This window comes from Schistocerca piceifrons, chromosome 4 (assembly GCF_021461385.2).
Source record: "Schistocerca piceifrons isolate TAMUIC-IGC-003096 chromosome 4, iqSchPice1.1, whole genome shotgun sequence".
NCBI lineage: Eukaryota > Metazoa > Arthropoda > Insecta > Orthoptera > Acrididae > Schistocerca > Schistocerca piceifrons.
Window position 1 is genome coordinate 550,798,508 of NC_060141.1, and position 15,133 is coordinate 550,813,640.

Genomic DNA, 15,133 nt, shown 5'->3' on the forward strand with positions numbered 1-15,133 from the left:
AAATCTAATCTTTTGATGGTTTTCCAGAGTTTGAAAAACAATGTCTGCAGGGATACCGCAATCACTTTTTATATACTGTTACTGATAATCTATCTTGATTGCAAAAATGTTTATTCATATGATCGGTTTCGGTTCCTCTAGAACCATCTTCAGATCTGAAATGACAATGATACTAATTTAGTATTTCATAAATGCAAGCCTATTTCGTCCTACCCGATCAACATCAAATGTACCAGAACGTACCTGCAATTTCGGTTACAGGAGTAAACCGTCCACACACAGCAACCTTCACATGCTGCGTCACATTAAATTGGTTGACAGGATGCACGTCATTTATATTAATTAAAAACTCTTACCGACAGGTGGTGACTGGTACATTTGTTACATTACATATGCACATACTGTATTAAGTAGGTTTTTCTAATTTACTTTTATCTCTAAAAATATTTAGTTAAGATCTATCGTTGTCAAGGTTAAAATCTGTACTTGTCAAAATTAAAACCGCAACCAAAACCACAACCATCATCATCATCAGGATATGTCCGGAATCGATTCCCTGTGGGACCACGAATATTTTCAGTGTGCCTTTACTCCAGGCTTCACCCGTCAGCGATGTGAGGAGTCGCCAGGAACGACAGTTGGCTCGGATTCCATGTTAAACTGCAGGTCTCCGTTCCCCAGTTCTGTAACGCAGGTAGATTATGGTCACGAAGTGGCGTCCAATTGGAAGACTTGCACCCAGCCACTGAGCAACACGAAATTATCAATTATTAATTTTTCCAGTTACAGTCCAAGTGGCATATGCTACAATCATAGTCAATACGGTTCGTTCACTACTCATTTAGCCGTAAATTCTGCGTTATCTTCCATACATTCTTTTGCTTTGCTGACGTTGTCTGACACAATAGTGAAAACCACTGCCCCAATATGGTGGAGAATAGTAACATGAAAAACAAAGGAAGGAATCTGTCGACATTGTAGCTGCAGCTTATTTTAGAAGACGACTTTTAGTACTAATGTACTAATATTTGGAGCCCTATTTTTAGTTGAACCTACTGTGCTTTCCACAATACAGAACTTAATTTTTCTGATTTTTTCAATCAAATTAAAGTTATGAATTCTTACTGTTCCTCAGTCAAGGAACTGTAAACATAAATTAGGGGAGTTGGAACTTTAATAGTGACAACTATTTATTTACAGCTCTTACAAAATAGATACGTGTTTCAAAGTTTTACTCACCTTCAATGTAGTTACCAGCATTGTGTATAATCCGTTGCAGCGATGTGGAAGTCTTAGGATACTCTTAGCAGTGCCAGTTGTGTTGACAGTTCGAGCGGCGCGGTCTATTGCCCGACGAATTTGTAGCAATTCTGAAGCGAATGCAATGAAGTGTTTTCTTCAGTTTAGAAATCGAGTTGAACTCACGGGGGCTTAAGTCAGGGGAGTGCAGTAGGTGGTGTAGCACTTGAGCAGTCCCATCAGTCAAACAAATCAGTAATAGCTTGCACTGTACGTGCTTGAGCATTCTCCCGCAAATTGATGGTCAGGTCCTGCAGAAAGTATCATCACTTCTGACTCTGTGCTGTTCATTTTTCGAGCACAACCTACGACCAGCTTAGAGACAGAAGTGATGACACTTCTCTGCAGGACATGACCATCATTTTGCAGGACAATGCTCACGCACTTACAGTGAAAGCTGTTACTGATTTGTTTGACTGATGGGGCTGCTAAGTGCTATACCACCTACTGCACTCCCCTGACTTGAGCCCTCGTGAGTTCAACTCGATTTCTAAACTGAAGGAAACACTTCACGGCATTAGCTTCAGAACTATTACAAATTCGTCGGGCAATAGACCGCGCCGCTCCAACTGTCAACACAACTGGCACTGCTGAGAGTATCCTGCGGCTTCCACATCGCTGGCAACGGGTTATACACAATGCTGGTGACTACTTTGAGGATTGAGCAGAACTTTTAAACACGTATCTATTTTGAACGAGCTGTAAATAAATAATTGCCACTATTAAAGTTCCAATCCTCGTACAAAGATACTTATAAATTGACAGTGCACTACAAAATGCATAAATAAAATTCGTATAAAAATCGTCGATAACAAGCCATATGAAGACAATCGCCAATTTGTAACTGGTGTACAGTCTCTCATATTGTTATCGGTCTCACCAGTTCTTGGACAAAGTTCATTTACGAAATATCCATCATCGGTTTTCTACATTCTGGTGAGGTTCTGCGGAATCAGACCTCCCTGTTTTGCCTAATGTTCATTTCAGAATTGAAAAATACAGCCTAAAACATTAATCAATGTTTCCATCACATTAAACTGTCAATGAGTTCATTTTTTGAAGCTACTAACTTACTTACACTGCATAGCTGTATGCCTAGCACCAACAATGCTCTAGTAAACACAGCGTGTAGAGCTGGCGTATAGTGAATATCACACAACTTACGATTAGGCAACTAGCTGTCGCGAATTTACTCTCTACATTTGCACTGTCAATTGACGAGTGATCGTATACTACACGCAAGCAAAAGTCACAGCTAGATGTTCAAAACTTGCTTTGTGTGCGCGCCAGCTTCATTATTGTCCACTCAGTTTCTGCTTAGCGAAACAAGGACGTCAAAACGCGTTAAGTTGAAGCCGCAAATACATGACTATAGACGAAGCAAATCCTCGTTAAAAGAACTGGTAAGGAATCCTGTGATATCGGTGTTATCTGTCTGTTCGTGCCTATGGTAGCAGAAGCTTTCTGTTAAGCACTGTACTTGGAATAGGAACTGCCGTCATAACAAGCGATACCACACGCGTTTGCCCGTGAATACGTTTCCTGGCATTCACAGCTAGCGTCAGCACGTTTTGTTGCGTGCTTATCTGTATCAAGCATGTCAAATAAATTCACAACTTTCAGTTCTGTGTCACTGTAATAAGGAAGTCGGGTATAAACACGATGTTATGTTTAAATGACTGAGCTAACCGATTTACTAAAAGTACAGCCAAGAGTTATTCACTGCCTACGAAAGTTTCGAAGCAGAGAGTTTTGTGATTATCTTTAACCAAAAAACGAAACTAACAGGAATAGCTCAGTGGGTTGAGTTCGACTTTATGGACCTGAGACAAATCTATTATCGTAGGTAAAATCGTATTATCAAACTGATGTATTCTGAAGAGACATCTCACAACAGAGAACAGCGTTTGCTCATCTCTTGCAAAAGAGATATTTTAAAAGTGATTCATTACTTACGAAACTACTTATTACATTAATAAGACAACATAGTAATTATATGATTTTGTACACCGTGCAATGTTCGTTAACTGCACATAAACATTTGTGATAACACTGGTGCTTATTGTGTGAGTCGTGAATATCACCGCAATAATTTAATTTAGGACACCGTCTCGCAGCAGAACGAAATTGACGTTGTTGTTGATTCACCATATTTCTTCGGGACGGGTGAGTTAGGAATCTATCACTTGTCACTTGATGTCTTTGAGAACTAGAATATTATTTGAAAATTACACTGATTTTTGTTACGAAGAGGACAAGGTGAATATCTTCTCTGGCTGTCTTCAGATAACCAAGGAAAGTGTTTCAGCCTTTTAATTCTCCTAGATCTTTGGAATATGTTGCACACATCTTATTTTGGATTAAAGTCCACATTATTTCGCTACCTACCTAATTTTACAAAAATATAAGCAGCAGTTACATCTCTATTTTCATAACGTACAGCATAAAACATGATTTGAAGCCTCGCTGCATCTTGCAGTTTATAGTATTCTCGTGAGAATTTTTAATTATGGCTATAGGTAAGTAGTTTAATATGATGAGAATTTATGTTCCCTTATACGGATGTGACGGAATTGGAGAAATGAGATTCGAGATACAATAGACAATAAATCGTAGAAGAAGTACTCTACAGATTGGTTGGTATAAGCGGTGTGCCTGGCGATGAAGCAGAATTGTACCTAGTATCTTGGAAGAAAGTGGATTAAACTATTCGAGAAGCAGAGCAAATACAATTTACAGTAATGTAAAGAATATTAGTAATGTTCTCTACGAGAATACATAGGAGGCAGAAGCTAAGATGTACTGTATAGTTCTGTTACCACCTCAAACGGTTCCAAATACACCAGTATCACATACTTCGAATGGCTCAGTTGTAGTAGAAAAGGCGTGTACCATTGTAGCGAAATATCACTTGTGGAACATGTACCGTGAACAGAATCCGTCAGCCTTATTCAAAACCCTTACGGTAGACCAAAGTAGCTACGGTATGAAAAAAACTAGATATCAATTAATTCGGGGTTCCAGTTAAACAGTTGAAAGGACTACAAAACTCCTTAGAGATGATTGCAACCTGAAAATTCATGAAGCAAAACTTTGCGGTACATGGGAAAACAAAAACAACATCAGTGGAATAGCTGATCAGGAGACTGTTATAAATACGTGAATCTAAAACTCATTCCTTTGACAAACTAATTTTGCTATTGTAAACTAACAGGCCGCAGCAGTAAATTGATATGTAGGTTACGGGTTATAGGATTCGAATGTTCTTTTTATTTTCATACACTGAAGAGGTGAGAACTGTCTTTCATTTTCAATATGTGACCTCCTGGAAACTTGAAACTTTATTTATTTACTTATCGTTATCGTAAAAATAACAAAGTAACTGTATTGCTGTGTGTATTGTTTTGTATCATAATTTACAAAATTGGTTTTTCAAGGTCAGGTGTGATTCTGTATAAATATTAAACCAATAAAGCATAATGAATGGACGCAAATAATCAGTGTCTTCCATTCATTTGAAATGAAAGCAATCTTGCGTTAAACCATCCTCTGTAATAGATGTTTCCACAACCTCTAGCTAAATCAGCGGATAGGGGAGGGACAGGAAATATACTTTTACAAAGTTTTCTGAACGATTAAAATTATAAACTTGAATTTTGAGATAAATAATCAATGGCCGAAAAGAATCTATCAGGCAGTACGAACTCTTGAACGAGCAATGTACGTGAAGCACGTGTTTGTAAACTGGTTACGTTTCGTAACAAACAACTGTCTGACGCATCGACGTTGGTAACCCTACTTTGAAAAGCAATACACTATCCTTTGTGATTTGTTCACGACGGACAAAGATTACTTGTTGTACGAACTTGCAGATATGCAGTAGCAAGATGAAGTTCCCGGATGTATGTAGACTAATTGGAATAACTAATTGATGTGGACAGCAAATTACAAGTAAATGGATCTTTAAGCCACGGAGAGCAGGTTAAGATTCTCAAGAAAGAATTGCCCGCTTAGCAGCATTTGAGGAGATGGTGTGTGATCGTATGGGAGAAGATTCTAAACAACCACCCCTAAAAATACCTGTGAAAATGCACTCATCCAACTGGTGGAGAAGTAGTTACCCATCTACCATAAATAACGTCGTGCAAGCAATGGAGTCACGTAATTCTGAACCCAGACTTCACTTCTAGGAGTAGATTATCCATCGCAATACTGTAGTACTAATCTTCCGTTGTCGCTTCTAACGATTGCTATTCGTTCCATTGTTGCTGGTAACAGCATTAACTTGATTTACACTATATCTCAACCCGAACAACAACGCCCGCCTCTCCAAAGATAACAAATCTTTTTATAGTCAATTCGTAACGGAACACGGCGAAAATATATTTAAAAAAACATCATTCAATCAAAATCATGTTTAAAATTGCCCAAAAATACTCATTATGAAACACTAAAACAAAATAAATACCCAGCACAAATCACTAACTACCAGTAGTTCTTGTACTTCGTTGTATGTTCTTAAGTTCACGGTTGTTTCAATTTTATTGAATTATTAGTTCCTTTGGGAGAGAGGCGAAAATATTAAGTAACTTCGCTACTTAAAAGAACCTCTTGCTCATGAGCTTGCAGATTGGTGGATTATAAATAGATGCCAAATACATTTTAAATAATATAAGAGGCTTTTTTGTTATGTTCATTGTAAGTTTATGTGTTTGTATGTTGGCAGCTCTATAAACTGCATTAATGTCACTGACAGCGCTCTGCACCCTCGCTAAGAGACTCTGTGGTTGGACGGACCCGCAATTGAGAGTTAATAGCAGTGATGGAGGTTAGCAGTGTTAGCGTGAGCGGACAGTTTGGACGTGTATCCGTCATGGAGATTTAATGTTGGTTGGAAGTGGATTGTAAAATGATGATTTATGTATTTTCTAATGTCTGGGAAATGGAATTATTGACGATTATATAATTTAGATCAGGATGTCAGATGACTAAGGTAAAATCTGCTAAATACATTGTTTGCTCCGAAACAAAATCTTTCCTTTCTAACCACAGGCCTATTAGTAGTTAGACCCTATAGTAGTTAGAATCTTTTTATTTAGCTGGCTTTAGTTGCTGCTTTCTGTATTTGCTGTAGTTAGTGTCATGAAGATTTTCTGTAAGGTCCTCCCGGCCAACGATGCCATACGCTCATTTTTATTTCTTTGAGGTAAGTGACTTATGAAATGTATGGGATATTGTTAGAATTACTTCTAATTCAGGGCCATTCTTCTGTGTTAACTATTTGCAATCGGATTGCGTTGCGCTTGTATGTTGTGAGCAATAAATGAATAGAATAAGTTGGAGTGGTATTTGCCAGGGAAAATTCTGTAGATCAGTGAAATGATAAAAACAAGCAAAGGGACAGTAGGTTCAGATGAATTCAGGAATTTCGTCTAGTGGTAAAGACTATGAAGTTGCAATCATCTGCATTCAGTAGGTTCAGTTGCATTCAGAAGTTTAAGTAAAAACACAGAAGTTTTTAATAGTGATTATCACAAAAAAAGAAAATCACAATGATCCCATTGTATTTTTGTTAGTATTTATCGTCCGTAAATATGATGCCAATACTTTATGTTTAAAAGTTAGATTTAGTAGCAATTTACTTCCGTTAAAATCATAACCACAGGTAAAACCAAATCATGATACAAAACACATCAAATCACACTCCCCATTCCTCAAACACATTCCTTCCGAACAAAAACATCCCGCTCCTTCTCCTCCTCTTTCGACAGTCATATGTCCCTATCCATCTCATGAATTTCAAAATCCAAACTTTTTAGTTAATCGTTCAGACTACATCCAGTGACAAAAACTGGTCTTACCTGTGCGCCGTTTGAAGTGCCTTATCCCAAAGCAGAGGTTCTGTAGTTGTCAATGTCGATCAAATTTACCAACAGCCGTGTAACTTAAGATGTTATATTATTTTATTTTTATTTTGAAGGCTACCAGTTTCAGCGTTTCACTATACCATCTTCAGGCCCCATTTACATCTCTCCAAATAAACGAAATATGTCATATAGAGCCATAAATCTCGATGTCGTGAATTCGATCGTTACACTAGTGCTTTATTCGAAGACTTGTCAAAGTTGCTATCAGATCTCCGAATGAAGCACTACAGTAAGGATTGAATTCGACATCCAGATGTTTATGGCTCTATATGACATTTTCTTTATTTGGAGAGATGCATATGGGGCCTGAAGACGGCATAGTGAAATTCTGAAATGGTAGCCTTCAAAATAAAAACAAAATAAAATAACATCTGAAGTTACACGCCTGTTGGTAAATTTCATTGACATCGACAATTACTTAACCACCCGATGTCCTTTGTCCATGATGGACCAACAGAGAGTTTCTATAGTTTGATTTTCTTTCGTCAACCATGCCTATAATTTTGCTACAATCCCCGAGACACCCTTTATGGGTAAGTAAGGCTTTATCAGAGAGGAAAGTAATATATAAGGAATAATGAGCAGTATAAATCGGAGTATCAACCCTGATGTTAAGCAAAACTTGCAGTTCCCATACACACATCTTGACGAAATCATAATTGTTCAGTCGGGATGCTGCCCGTTTACTAATGATGTCGACTTGACATTAAGTTTAAAGGACTTCATTTTTACAGCTGCTAGTGCACTGCGCATCAAGCAATCTGCGGAACTCTAAGGAAGTCCAATGCATTCAGTGGAGCTCTTACGCAAAGAGCACGTGGCCGACACGCGACTCCAGTAGCCCTCGCATAGCTGCGGGCCGAGAGACGATACCGATGACCTCCGCAGGTTGCGAGCAAGGACATCGCGAACTCAAGAATGACGGTGGCCGCCTGCAAGACGTCCTCAAGACGGGTTGCGCTGGTTCATCCAGTACCCGCGACCTTGACGCTCAGCCGATGCCTCAGTGATGTATTTATGGGATGCGCAGAAGCGAGCGTGATCTAACGTCGCCACCGACAACAAATACCGAGACCGAGCTGCTTCGTCTTCGTTATGATAATTAGACTGGAGGCCCTCAAGCGTAAATAAAAGGCGCAGGGGACCTCGCAACCACTTCGCAGGTTCGGAGCACAGCCAGAGATATAAGCCGTAAGCAGTGTAAACATTGAGGAGAGTTGATGTATCGCTCAGTAATCATCTTGATTAGACTCACACTGCTCGACAATATAAGACTTCTCAATGTAACCGTCTCATAAATACAGTACAAGCAGGTAACGAAAGCATGTTGATCTATACCGAACTATTCAATCGTTGAGAGGCCCTACCTGTCTGCCCAATACCGCACAACATGTTGTTACGTTCTCTGCTTGTACTGATGGCTGTGATAGTCAGACGGCTAGAGAAATGCTCCACTGTGCTCGTCGTGCTCCAGAATGAGACTTTTAGCGTTATGTGTGGTTCAAATGGCTCTGAGCACTATGGGACTTAACTTCTGAAGTCATCAGTCCCCTAGAACTTAGAACTACTTAAACCTAACTAACCTAAGGACATCACACACATCCATGCCCGAGGCAGGATTCGAACCTGCGACCGTAGCGGTTGCGCGGTTCCAGACTGTAGCGCCTAGAACCGCTCGAACACTTCGGCCGGCAGCGTTATGTGTGGTGATTAGACACTTCTGACAAGGGAACCTCCCCATCGCACCCCCCTCAGATTTAGTTATAAGTTGGCACAGTGGATAGGCCTCGGAAAACTGAACACAGATCAATCGAGAAAACAGGAAGAAGTTGTGTGGAACTATGAAAAAAATAAGCAAAATATACAAACTGAGTAGTCCATGTGCAAGATAGGCAATATCAAGGATAGTGTAAACTCCGGAACGCCGTGGTCCCGTGGCTACCGTGAGCAACTGCAGAACTAGAGGTCCTCGGTTCAAGTCTCCCTTCGCGTAAACAATTTATTGTCTTTATTTCCGCAAAGTTATGATCTGTCCATTCGTTCATTGACGTCACTGTTCACTGTTGCGACCGCACCGCAAAGCCGTGTGATTAGTAGACGAAAGTACGTGCTTCTCCAATGGGAACCGAAAACATTTGATCGCAAGGTCATAGGTCAACCGTTTCCTCCACAGGAAAACACTTCTGATACATTCTATGCGACACTGGTGACGGCATGTGCGTCACATGACAGGAATATGTTGTCGACCCACCTAACTTGTACACTTAGCGAATGGGTAAAAAGATTCTTCTACCTTGCCCGATCTAGGTTTTCTTGTGGATGTGATAATCACTCCCAAAAAAGTGATGAAAACATAAGAGTTTGTCACATAAAGTGAAAATAAAAAAGTTAAACTTTTCACTGGAAGGAAGGCTTGAACCAAGGACCTCTCGCTCTACAGCTGCTGACGCTAACCACGGGACCACGACACTCCTGTGCCCATATTTTCCTTGATGTTGCGTATCTTGCGCATGAACTACTTGTTTGTATATTTTGCTCATTTTTTTCATAGTTTCACATAACTTCTTCCTGTTTTCTCGATTGATCTGTGTTCAGTTTTTCAAGGCCTATCCACTGTGCCAACATATAACTAAATCTGAGGGGCGTGCGATGGGGAGGTTCCCTTGTGAGTCATGACGCTGGCCCATTTCTGCCACTTTGAGAGAAGTAGTTTCGAAAATCGGTGAAATGCCGGTGTCCCTTGTACTGTGTCCAACTGCGATACCACATACTGAAATAAACGAAACCAGGACTAATAACGTATTCGATCTTAAAGCCGCGTATATTTCTCGTACATTTTCAGTAATTGCGTATATTCGCGATTGAATCGAGTAGAAGTAAGTTCCGACCTCTAATTCAAGTTTATAATGCAGATTTATTTTTCATAGAACATTCTAGTATTATCAACAATTATGGAAGCTCCCTCCCGGCCATTCAGAAATGTGGACGACACAGGAGGCTCTCAACAGGCTATGCTCTAGTACCACGAGAGGCAAGACCAACTTGCAGAAGTGGTTTCCTTTGGAGTGAGTTTTTTCCAAGTGTGATGCTACACAGACTAAGAACAGTCTACTACAGTGTTCATCTCCAGCCACATCCACCATGAGACACTTAATGAGGGCGACACCGAATGCATCCGACGTGGTCAGTTTATGGTCAACCAGTGTACTGATGTCAACGATCGATTCCTTTCTGTTGATTATATACTTTGTGCTTCTGACACGATTATAAAATAATAAACCGTTGTGGAACAGGACATTATTACTTGTTCACCTGAAAAGATTTGTATACAACAGAATACACAACGCGCATAAATACCGAAAAAACGTTTGCTACAAAATCCGTTGAGTAATTAATTTGTAACTGAAACAGTAAGTTAAGTCATTGTTCTGAAAAAGATATTTGACTGAATCTCGAATTGTTTTAATAACAGAAGATTTGTTTGATATTTTAGTGCTACACAAGGTCAAAAACCTGTTATAAAATTTAAATTTTTGACTGTAGATTAATTAATTCAGTACTGATAGTAATGAAGTTCATTACACGTAACTGTTCTTGCATTATTTAATGTGAATTGGCAGTGACCATTCAACTTCAATTGACTGCAGTTTTCGTGCGAAGTTGGACTGCGTGCCGTATGGCGATATTATGTTAATATCCAGGTATTTAATTAGATTTTTTCAATATAGTGAATACGAATTTGAAAGGCGTCGGTTCATCATCTCATTAACTAGAGTGCTACCATTCTGTCACTGCACACATGATGAATCCAATTAGAATATCTGAAATATAGCAATGGTGATATATTTAAGTAGGAAGTGCTGTAGATGAATGTAATTTATTTGAGGGTAGTGATGATATCTTACTAAATTGAGGTCTCGAAAAGCAAATATTATCTTCATTCAGTTGCTTAAGACGGCCTAACTCAAAACCTGTAGAATATCATTTACCAGCCGCCCCAGTTCGGTATTGTAGTGGACTGGGCCTGTTGCAGGGAGAAGGATTGTTGTTTTTTCATCCTGGAACTGCTAGGCCTTCCCTAATCCTCCTAAATAGGCTGTGGCCAGAGTATACATGGCGGGTTTAGGCGGTGGGTAGTTTCCCCACGACGGGGGCTGTTTCTAACGTACGTTGCAGGAAAGGTTCCCAATGTCCTACCAGGAGGCAGCACCTCAGAGAAGCGGTATAGACAGGGGCAGCAAACGACTAATGAAAATATCTACTGCTAGTTCTGACTCTTTAAGAGTCCTATATGTTAAATAAATTTCGCAGAGGGATTTGGAGCTCGCAGAAATCTAGGAGGGGAGGGAGAAGGATGCATATTTGGGTTGGGGGGGGGGAGGAGGCAGAGGGTGCGGGAGAACACTTGTAAGGTTAAAGCGTCAAGTCGGGCACTATTTGGGGCGGAGCTACCATCTTGAAAATCTGGAGTTAGAAATACTTCGCGATCAGCGAAGTTACTTTTCCGGTACGGAAAGCGTACAGAGTATTTGATAGTGCGTTCCCGTGCTTGGGCGTCAAATTCTGTTTACGAACTTTTCCGTTTTCTCTTCGAGTGTTGTGGATTAATATGAGTGTAAACTCGTTCGTTAAACGAGGGCCTCAAAGCAGTAGGTGATGTTAATAGCTAGCTGGAGTTTTTGTTACATGAAAACAATGGACTTGGTTAGGGTTAATGGACATGTATAAATTTTACTTTCTTCCACGTAAATTTGGTGCTTCTGTTTTGTTGTTCTTGTAATTATCAGCGGCAGTTGCTAATAGCCAGTTGAAGGCGTCACATAGGTTAACTGTGAACATACGGGGCGACAGTTATTGAACTGTATGAAATAAAATCGTCATAACTTCTGAACCGTTTGCGTTAGGACATTCAAACTGCACGGTTGGCCGCGGGACATGATGGGAATTAGTAGGCACATGGATGGTCTGCTTTAGCGACGAAGCCCACTTTCATTTGGATGGATTCGTCAATAAGCAAAATTGGCCCATTTTGGGGACTGAGAATCCGCATTTCGCGATCGAGAAGTCTCTTCACCCTCAACAGGTGACTGTGCGGTGTGCCATCTCCAGTCGCGGAATAATCGGTGCGATGTTCCTTGATGGAACGGTGACTACCGAACGGTACCTGAAGAGTTTGGAAGACAATTTGATCCCACTTATCCAAAGTGACCCTGATTTCGAAAAGATGTGGTTCATGCAAGACGGAGCTCGACCCCATCGAAGTAGGAGAGTGATGTCGACGTCCTGGAGGAGCACTTTGGGGATTGCATTCTGGCTCTGGGGTACCCAGACGCCACTTGCATGGGCCTCGATTAGCCGCCATATTCTCCGGATTTGAACACATGCGACTCCTTTTTGTGGGGCTGTATTAAAGACGAGGCGTACAGCAATAACCCCAAATCCACTGCTGAGCTAAAAACAGCCATTCAGGAGGTCTTCAACAGCATGGAACTTCCGTCACTTTTGGGAGTCGTACAGAAGTTCGCTTTTCGGCCGCGTTACATCTTCGCCAATGATGGCAGGCATATCGAAAATGTCATAGCCTAAATACGAATATCTGTAATAACGTTTATATGTTGAGTAAAGCGCGTGCAGGCCGTAGTCAATAACTCATGTACCGGGTGATAAAAAAAAAGGCAGTATAAATTTGAAAAATTAATAAACCACGGAATAATGTAGATAGCGAGGTAACGACATGGGGTTTTATTGGAACAAAAAAAAAAAACCACCCCATATTGCTATACTCGTGAAAGATCTCTTGCGAGCGTCGTTTCGTGATGATCGTGGGCTCAGCCGCCACTTTCGTCATGCTTGGCCTCCCAGGTCCCCAGACCTCAGACCGTGCGATTATTGGCTTTCGGGTTACCTGAAGTCGCAAGTGTATCGTGATCGACCGACATATCTAGGGATGCTGAAAGACAATATCCGACGCCAATGCCTCACCATAACTCCGGACATGCTTTACAGTGCTGTTCACAACATTATTCCTCGACTACAGCTATTGTTGAGGAATGATGGTGGACATATTCAGCATTTCCTGTAAAGAACATCATGTTTGCTTTGTCTTACTTTGTTACGCTAATTATTGCTATTCTGATCAGATGAAGCGCCATCTGTCGGACATTTTTTGAACTTTTGAATTTTTTTGGTTCTAATAAAACTCCATGTCATTCCAAGGATGTGTGTCAATTTGTACCTCTCTATCTACATTACTCCATGATTTATTCAGTTTTCAAATTTATACTGACTTTTTGATCACCAGGTACGTTTTTTTTTTTTTCATGTAGTTCAATTATTGTCGCCCTGTATTCCAGTCCACTGGTCTATTAATAGCAACTCAGAACTGACAGATCAACAACATTAAAGATGAAACTTCCTGGCAGATTAAAACTGTGTGCCGGACCGAGACTTGAACTCGGGACCTTTGCCTTTCGCGGGCAAATGCTCTACCAACTGAGCTACCGAAGCACGACTCACGGCCCGTTTTCACAGCTTTACTTCTGCCCGTACCTCGTCTCCTACCTTCCAAACATTCTGGAAACATTAAAGATGTAAACAGGACGAGTTCAGAATGCCGCCCGTATGTTTTGCCGCATTCACTGCGTCCATTGTTTCTCCTTCTGTGCCACAATCCACTCCGCAAGTCAGATAGAGACTGGATAATAATAATTTCGTGTGGCTCGAGGGCCTGGTGCACGTCTCTCAGTCGGAGACCACTTTGTCGACTTGCCTCTCGCACACCTACACCCGTTATCCAACCGAGGTAAGGGCACCTACAGTTTAACGTAAACTGAGCGGTCGTGGGATCGAATCCCGCTCGGACCTTACATTTCTGAGTTTACGTTTTAATCTAGCCTTCACCTCTGAACGACGTGGTGGAGACTGGAACACGGACGAGCTGCGCCCGCTCTCTGGAAGAAGTTGGAACTGCCTGAAGGGCAGAGCGTTTTGCTGGGAGCTCAGAGCTGGTGCATGACTCACCGGCGCAGCTGCCGGGCGCTGGATGGGTGCTGCAGCTGGGCGGGTCGGGCTGTGGTCGGCCGCCGTGGATGGCGCGGCGAGCTCGACTGGCGCGGGCCCGCCAGCCCGCCAGCGGCTGCGGCTCCGCCGGAGCTGTACGGCCCGGCCACGCCCTGCAAGGACGCGGCTCGCAGCCGGAACCCGCCACCCGGCGCGGCGAACCACCGCCGGCCTTTTCTTTGTCCGGGGCATTCCCACAGCGCCGGCCCACCTCAAGACGAATCCTCCCAGATTCATCTGCCGAGACTGTGACCGCTAGCGTACATCTACATCTACATTTATACCCCGCAAGCCACCCAACGGTGTGTTTCGGAGGGCACTTTACGTGCCACTGTCATTACCTCCCTTTCCTGTTCCAGTCGCGTGTGGGTCGCGGGAAGAACGACTGCCGGAAAGCCTCCGTACGCGCTCGAATCTCTCTAATTTTACATTCGTGATCTCCTCGGGAGGTATAAGTAGGGGGAAGCAATATATTCGATACCTCATCCAGAAACGCACCCTCTCCAAACCTGGACAGCAAGCTACACCGCAATGCAGAGCGCCTCTCTTGTAGAGTCTGCCACTTGAGTTTGCTAAACATAACCGTAACGCTATCACGCTTACCAAGTAACCCTGTGCCGAAACGCGCCGCTCTTCTTTGGATCTTCTCTATCTCCTTTGTCAACCCGACCTGGTACAGATCCCACACTGATGAGCAATACTCAAGTATAGGTCGATCGAGTGTTTCGTAAGCCACCTCCTTTGTTGATGGACTACAGTTTCTAAGGACTCTCCCAATGAATCTCAACCTGGTACCCGCCTTACCAACTGTGATGCGCGTACTGTAAGACCTTTGGTACACACACCAT

The 15,133-nt window shown here is 41.8% G+C and overlaps 1 protein-coding gene across 1 annotated transcript in view; it reads right to left on the reverse strand.

Moving 5' to 3' along the window:
* LOC124795999 (protein FAM117B-like) overlaps positions 1–14,323 on the reverse strand; it is a 387,013-nt gene extending 372,690 nt beyond the window's left edge. Inside the window, exon 1 of the mRNA XM_047260081.1 lies at positions 14,247–14,323. The gene's annotated coding sequence lies outside the window, so the exon portion shown is untranslated. The remainder of the gene's footprint in view (positions 1–14,246) is intronic.
* Positions 14,324–15,133: the final 810 nt, after the last annotated feature.